This window comes from Cyanistes caeruleus, unplaced genomic scaffold (assembly GCF_971803275.1).
Source record: "Cyanistes caeruleus unplaced genomic scaffold, bCyaCae1.hap1.1 HAP1_SCAFFOLD_110, whole genome shotgun sequence".
In the NCBI taxonomy this organism is placed as follows: Eukaryota; Metazoa; Chordata; class Aves; order Passeriformes; family Paridae; genus Cyanistes; species Cyanistes caeruleus.
The window spans coordinates 100,084-108,004 of NW_028255911.1; the positions used below are offsets into that span (position 1 = coordinate 100,084).

Genomic DNA, 7,921 nt, shown 5'->3' on the forward strand with positions numbered 1-7,921 from the left:
TTAATTCCCCTTGACTTAGTGCTCAGGGACTTGGGAGCATTTTAATGTCTGCTACTCATGATGCCTGAAACAAAAATCCTGAGTTCCCCATCACAAAAGCATAGTGGGTAGCACTGATTGGAAGAGGCAATTGCAGCTGTACTGCTAAAATTCAGGTGGCAAGCAGAAGAGGGGCAAGAGCAGCCGGGATCTAAAACTGCCACGGCAAATGTAGGTTAAATAATTTTGTGGGACTTTTCTCAAATTTTGTGGGATTTTTCTGAACTTTTGTGAGATATTGAGAAGATTTAAATAATTTTGTGGGCTCTTTCTTTCTAAATATATTTTGTGGGAATTCTGAGGTATTTTTCTTGAATTTTGTGAGATTTTTGTGGAATTTAGTGGAAATTTGAGGAGATTTTGTGGGATGTTTCTGGAATTTGGTGGGGTTTTGAGAACTTTTAGGGAATTATGTGGGATTTTTTCATAATTTTGTGGGATATTAAGGAGACTTGAATTTTGAGGGATTTTTTTAGAATTTTTTGAGATTTTGAGGAGACAGGAAGAATTTTGAGGAATTTTTCTGGAATTTTGGGGAAATATGTGGAGATTTTGTGGGATGTTTCTGGAATTTTGTGGGGTTCTGAGAAGATTTCTGCAATTCTGTGGAATTATTCTTGAATTTTGTGGGATTTTTCTTGAATTTTTTTGGATATTCAAGAGATTTTGTGAGATGTTTCTGTAATTTTCTGGGATTTTGAGAAGACATGAAGAATTTTAAGGTATTTTCTTAGATTTTGTGGAAATTTATGGAGATTTGGTGGGATGTTTCTGGAATTTAGTACAGTTTGGGGAAATTTTAGGAATTTTTTTTAGTTTTTGCAATTTCGTTGAGATTTTCTTGAGTTTTATGGGATTTTGCAAAAGTTTAAATAATTTTATGGGATTTTTCTGGAATCTTGAGGGATTGTGAAGAGACTTGAAGAATTTTGTGGGATTTTTCTTAGATTTTGTGGAATTTTGTGGAGATTTGGTGGGATGTCTCTGGAATTGGAGGGGTTTTGAGAAGATTTAGGGAATTTTGTGGGATTTTTCTGTATTTTTGTGGAATTTCTCTTGAATTCTGTAGGATTTGGAGGAGACGTGAAGAATTTTGATGCATTTTCCTTGAATTTTGTGGAGATTTGTGGAGATTTTTTGGGATGGTTCTGGAATTTTGTGGGATATTGAAAAGATTTAGGGAATTTTGGGGGATTTTTCTTGAATTTTGTGGAAATATGTGGAGATTTTTGAGATGGTTCATGAATTTGGTAGGGCTTTTTCATGGAGTGACTTGACTTTTAAGATAGCTTTGGGAGCTGGGAGGAAGTTGGAGCTGCGAGAGGCTGATGGGAGTCTTTTCTTGTGACCAATTATTGGTCATTTCTAAGAATTGACAGAAGTTTTGACCATTGAAAAGTGAGATCAACTTGTGAACACCACCTTGAGATGTAAAGCCAGGGCTCTCTTGTTCTCTTTGGTTTCTGGCTTCTGACGAGGTAACAGGCTCTGTCTCGGCCTCCTCCCCCCTCCAGGCCGGACAAGGCCGCAGAGGGCGGCGGGGGAGAAACGGAGCCGGCCGGCCTGGCTTGGTTTGCAGTTTCTGCTGCTGGACTGAAACCTGACACCATCAACATCTGCAGCTTTCCAAGACTTTAACTCTTTTACTACCTGGATAAAACATACAGATTACTCCTTTTTCCCAGAGAGACAGAGAGAGAGAGAGAGACAATCAACATGAAGAAGACATCATAAAACTACCAAAGACAGTGAGGAAAAGAGTTAAGTTTTAGATGGGGAAGAGAGAATAAGGAGATGCTTTATAAGCTGAAATATTTGTCTGTTAAAGCTATGGAGATGAACAATAGTGTCCTGAAAAAACTCCTTTAATTCATGACAGAGTATATTGGGAGGAATGGAGTGTTCAAAGTGTGGATTTTGAGCAAGAGGTGGAGTAATTGTGATACAGTGAGGTGCTGGAACAGAGCAGGGAGAAGTAATAGTTGAAGATTTGATGCATTTTGAGAGGCAAAGAGAAAACTTCTGTTTGCAGGGAAGCTCACAGAGACAGATGAAGAGAACTTTTGCCTTTGAATAACTCATCCTTAAAAATGCCATCCCTAGATTCATTGACCCATACACACCTCAGAGTGATGTGAAATGGGAGGAGTGAACTGGTGACAGATTTCTGGGCAGCTGGCATCAGGAAAATAGAAAACTATAACAGAAATGGTTTTCGTGTGAAAAACTCCATAGATTAGCAGAAGACTTCTTTTACTATACAAAGTCTGATGAAAAGACTCTAACAGGAATTGGGACTGTTTTAAACACCAAAGTTCCAAAGTTTTTTGTCTCTATGTTATCATGTGAACAAGAGAATGGTGGGTAGTGGGGGTTAAAAGTGTTTTCTGGAAGTTTTTTCTGGTGTTCTTATTCTTGTAGTTTTATTAATAAACTTTATTTATTTCTTTGACGTTTTGAGCCTGTTTTGCTCTTGTTCTAATCCATATCTCATAGGAAGAAATAAGTGAGTTTTCTAGTAATTTTTTTTAGTTACTGCTTTAAAACCACGACACTTACTCTATTCCTTTTAAGTTTTAAGCATCTTTTGCCCTTCTCATAATCCACATCTCACAGCAAGAAATGAATAAGTTTTCCAGTGATTTTTGAACTAATGCTTTAAAACCACGACAGGTGTAACGGGGAGGAGGAAATTGGGGCTGTCACTGCTGTGGTGTCAGAGAGAGTGGAACACTGGGGCTGTTACTGCTGTGGTGTTTGATATATTGACATTTAAAAAAAAAGAGAAACAGCTATGGAAGTTAAGGTTGCTGGAGGCTGATGGGAGTTTTTCCTCCTGGCCAGTACATGGCCATTTCTGAGAACTGACGGTAGTTTTAACCATTGAAGAGTGACATCAACCTGTGAACACCACCCTTTAAACCTTAATCCCAGGAATTTCTCTTTCTCTTTGGTTTCTGGCTTTTGAAGAGGTCACAGGGCTCCGGTTCAGCCTCCTCCCCCCCAGGTCTGACAAGGGCACGGGGGGAGCAGGGCTGGCCAGAGTTCTGCGGTTCCCGGCGGGGGATGGAGACTGTGAAGTGACAGGAGCCCCTTCCCAGAGGGAAGTACTCCCATCTGTACTACTGGACTGCCCTGACTGTCAATCTTTGACTTCTTCAAAGGGTCATTGCTAAACAAAACCTTGGTTTTGCCTGCTGACATTGCTGGTCAGGTGATGTCCCAGGAGATGCTCTTGATGGTTTCCTCTTTTCCTGGTCATGGCACTGGAGGAGGTCCAGGCCCAGGTGATGCCACTGAAGGAAATGTGCCCTCATCCCAGGGACGCTCAACACGGACTCCCCCAGCCCCTCAGTGCCCCGCTGCTGGTCACAGCAGCTCCTGCCTGGCTCCTGCCACCCACACTCTGGTCAGCCCTGCCTGCTCCTGGACATGGAGCTCAGCCAGGGCTGGTGCTGTGTGGGCTTTGCTGGTGGTACCAGCTGGACACTGGGGTGAGAGCTCCATCTCTTTATTGGAACAGAAGAGCTGTGCTGGGCCCTGCCCTGGCAGGAGGGACCCACCTTCAGTCCAGGCCACAGAGCAGGGCGGGTCCCTTCAGGGACACAGGGCCTTGCTGTGGGTGGTGGCAGCATCTGCACAGCAGCAAGCTGGTAATGCAGCTGTGCCAGGGACATTGGGCATGGGCATGGAGATGTGAAATGTGTGGTGCAGGTGTCCCTGAGGGAGGTGTTTGGCCTTTCTTGTGAAGCTGCAGAGGGGCACCTATTGAGAGAGGAGATGGCTGAGGTCCCAGCTGCAGCTGGCACACAGGGACCCTCCTGCACAGCGGGAGATTCTCACTGTGCTCAAAGATTCCCTCTGAAGCCTAAGAGGGGAGCTTGTCAGAAGTCCCGAAAAATATCTGGGGAAAGGTCTTAGGTTAGTTGTTGAGACTAGGTACAAATCTCCAGCGGGAAAAGAGCCTCTCCAGTAGGCTGGGTGTTTTGGGGTGTCTTAGTTCTTCCTAGAATAAAGATTACCAATTGACTGCAATTTCAGTTTTTATTCTAGCTGTGTAAAAATGTTCCGAGATTTTCTGAATTCTAAAACTACCTTGAAAAATACAGAACTACTATGGAAATAATAATCTATAATTGTAGATTTCTTTCTACAAAAAATATTTCTAAATATTTCTAAAAATTTCAAATTTCTAAAAATGAAAAGCAAAGGCAAAACGAGGTCGCCTTTTCAGAATTCTAAAACTAATTTGAAAAATCCTAAACAACTGTGAATATTGGGAAGAAACATTTGGGGATTACTTGCTACCAACAATATCTCTAAAGGGTTCTAAAAATTTCTAATTTCTACAAATGAAAAACAAAGTCAACATGGTGCCCCATGCCCGGCTGCTGCCTGCCCAGCCAAGGCTGTGGCCAGCCAAGCAGCTGTGCCAGTGCTGGTGGTACCAGCCAGAGCCCAGAACAGAAGCCCAAAGGTGTTGCTCAAGCCCTTCCCTGGCAGGAGGGGCCCACATTCAGGCCTGGCCAGGCACCAGGGCCAGCACCTGCAGGGACAGAGGGTCCTGTTCTGGGTGGTGGCGGCACAGCAATAAGCTGATAATGCAGCTGTGGCAGGGACAACGGACACTGGCTTGCAGATGGAGAATGACAGGTGCAGGTCTCCCAGACTAACGTGTTTGGCAGGACATCTGAAGGTGCAGAGGTGCTCCTGTGGAGAGAGGAGGTGGCTGAGGCCCCCAGCTGCCGCTGGCACGCAGGGACCCTCCTGCACAGCAGGGCCCAGAGCGGCCAAGGCTCCCCAGCACGGCTGGAGCTGCTGGCACAGCTTGGCCCAGCTGGACAGCTGCCCCTCAAGGCCCTGGCGAGCAGGAGATGGCTCTGGGCAGGGTCCCTGGCCAGGAGCGGGCCCCAGAGCGCCTCTGCCTTTCAAGGGCAATCTCGTCCCCGCTCTTTCTCCTGCCCACCTTGCTTTGCCTCTGCCCGCTGCTCCTGGGGCTGCTCTTGGCCAGGCAGCCTCAGTGGGAGCCAGCACTGGCTGCAGCCCCAGCGGGCTCCCCAGGACAAGGCCCAGCAATTAAGAGGCCAATTAAAGGCCTGGGCAGCAGCAGAACTCTTGGCAGAGTTATTTGGACAACCACTGACTATCTACAGGTCCACAGCAGCCTCACTGGGAATGTTTCTATTCTACAATAGACTTTCAAAAGAAGCTGTTTGAGGGAAAGATGAACAAAACACTCACCGTTTTGTCTTCCAGCAATACCAGATTCCAACACCACATAAAATGAAGAAATGCACCAAAAAAATCAGGCCTGCCATTACTTCTGGCCAACAGCGTGTTCCCTGACAGAAACCTCTTCTGATGTCCTTCTGGGAATTGGGAACACGTGTTGTGGTGCTGGCTGCCTCTGTGGGAGCAATGGGCAGTGAGAGCCCGTGCTGTGCTGCGCTGCTGAGCTGGCAGCATGGTGGGTATGTCCAGGATGTTCTCTGTTTCCCCCAGAGCTGGGACCTGCAGGCACCTTGTTGGCCCTTGGCACAGGCTGTGCCACCCAACAAAGCCCAGAAGGCCGGGAGCAGAGCCCGGGGGACAGCACAGCTGCTTGGGCAGTGGCTCCTTCCAGGGACACGGGCCAAACCCATCCCTGAGCAGCCACTGCCACCCCTGAGCCTCCCTTCTCCATGACATCTCCCCCAGCCCAAGGGGACAGAGCCAGGGCCTGTCAGGGGCCAGTGCAGCCCCTGCCCAGTTGGGAGCCAGGGCTGGCTGTGGCCCTGGGCTCGTGGCAGGGCTCCCACTCAGGGCTGCTCCTGTGCCTCGGGCCTCTGGGCGCTCACGGCTACCTCTGGGAGCAGCTGCACTGGGATAGATGTTGGTGCATGAGTCCCATTTCCCAGGAGCTGGAAACGAGCTCCAGAGGCCTGGAAGCCGAGGTGCCTCCAGCTTTGGCTGCTGCTGGGTCATGCAAGGGCCAGCCCTAGGGGAAGAGCTGCTGGCACACAGCCCCGCCAAGGACTGAGCCCAGCACAGCAATTACCTCCTGTGTCTGGGCCTGTGCCTGGCATCGCCTTCTTTCCTGCCAATGAGCCACTGCTTCCTCTGGGAAACGTCTCCACCTGCATGGTCTTTTGGTCCATCCCTTGAGAAAGGAAGAGGCACAGCTGAACCAGATGGAGAAGTTCTTGATTTGGGTGCTGGCGTTTTCAGGACCTCATGCTTGTCAAATATGGGGATAAGGTTCAAAAAATGCCTTGGCTTTTGGGCCAGGGCCAGGGCCCTCCCTCCTCCAAAAAGCTGCCAATTCTGAGCAGTAGTGAGGGGATCGTGCAGGGTGAGGGCACACACGTGCACGGCTCTGTCCTGACACCTGCAGCGATGCTGCCCTGGCTGAGCTTTGGGCTCTGAGCTGGCAGCTCTCCCAGGGGGAAAGGCCTTCACCTACCCTCGCCATCTCCCAGAGCCTCAGTCCTGGACGTGGGTTGGGAAGCCAGATCACCTTCACCAAGAGGCTTGGCTGCAAGGAAAGGCAGGACAGAAGAGCTCCTGTGCATCTGTAGGAGATCCTCAGGCTCCCTGGGGCTGGCAAAGGAGTCACACAAGGCACAGCCCAGGGGCACAGCTCCTTCCCTCTCTGCTCCTCTCCGTGGCTGCACAGAGCACACGGAAGGAGACACTGGCATTGCACATGGGAAGAAGATTGACAGCTAAATGCTCCTTCCTCCCACTGACAGCGATGCTGTGGGATCACTCAGGGCTCCAGAAGGGAGCAGGGCAAGGCTTCCAGAATCCTTCAGCCCTGAGATTATGTTAAGGGATATGGCACATGAGTGAGCTCTTGCCACCTTGACATTATTCCATCAGGAAAAGCACATTGAGAACTTGCCTCGAACATTCTCCAAGGCTTGCCAGCTGTCATCTAGCTGGGCTTCCAGATAATCCATGTCCTGATCCCAGTCTAGAAGCCAGTACAGATCAGAGCCACGTCCATGGTGCGCTGGGATCCACTTCTGCCTTGGGGTAGTGGGCACTGCAAGGGGTTTGGGTTAGATCATGAGTACCAGATGTCAGTGGACATGGCCAAAGCTGCAGAGGGGCCTGGGGAGCTCTGGGCTGGCTCTGGTCACTCTCCAGCCTCTTTGCAGTCCCTGTGCAACATCCCTGGTGGGGGGTGACAGGGCCAGAGCAGGGGTCCTGGCTGCTGAGTCTCAGGAGAAGGCTGAGGGACATGGACCCACCTTGTCCTCCCTGCAGCATTTCCTTCAGCATTTGCGGAGTGATTTTGGATGGCACATGGAGTTTCTGGTGTCCTGTAGCTTTGTTCTTTCCACTTGGAGGACCTTAAGAGAAAACAGTTCCCCTTTGCAGGAATGGAGCCCAGAAAACCAGTGCTCAGCCTGTGGGGTCAGGAGGGACACACCACTCACCCCTGTGATGGGAGCCGGGCTTGCGTACAGTTACCAACCCAGGACCTGGGAAAGTCCTGCCTGCAGACACACCTGTAACTCAACAGCCACAGAAGCTTCTGTCACCTCTGCTCATCTGCACAGGCAGCACTGAGCCACGGGAGAGGTGAGGGGATGGCAAAGGGCAAGGGCACACACGTGTATGTCTCTGTTCTGACACCTGCAGTGGTGCAAGGATATTTAAACTGCTTATTCTGCCAGGAAAGGACCATTGAGAACTTACCTCCAGCATTTCTCAAGTGTTTCAAGCTGTCATCCAGCAGGGCCTCTGGATAATGCAAGTTGTGATTCCAATCTAGAAGGGAGCCCAGATCAGAACCCTGCCATGGTGTGCTGAGATCCCCTTCTACTTTTGACAACTGGGCACTGCAAGGGTGTTGGGTAAGACCCTGGGTGCCAAATGTCAAATAACATGGCCA

General features: G+C 49.1%; 1 long non-coding RNA gene across 1 annotated transcript; it reads right to left on the reverse strand.

The window, feature by feature from the left end:
* Positions 1-5,182: 5,182 nt before the first annotated feature.
* LOC147646202 (uncharacterized) lies at positions 5,183-6,552 on the reverse strand. The gene is made up of 3 exons (XR_015281934.1): positions 6,482-6,552; positions 6,077-6,178; positions 5,183-5,446 (listed from the first exon to the last, which is right to left on the reverse strand). It is a non-coding gene; the product is annotated as an uncharacterized LOC147646202 (long non-coding RNA).
* Between the last annotated feature and the right edge of the window lie 1,369 nt (positions 6,553-7,921).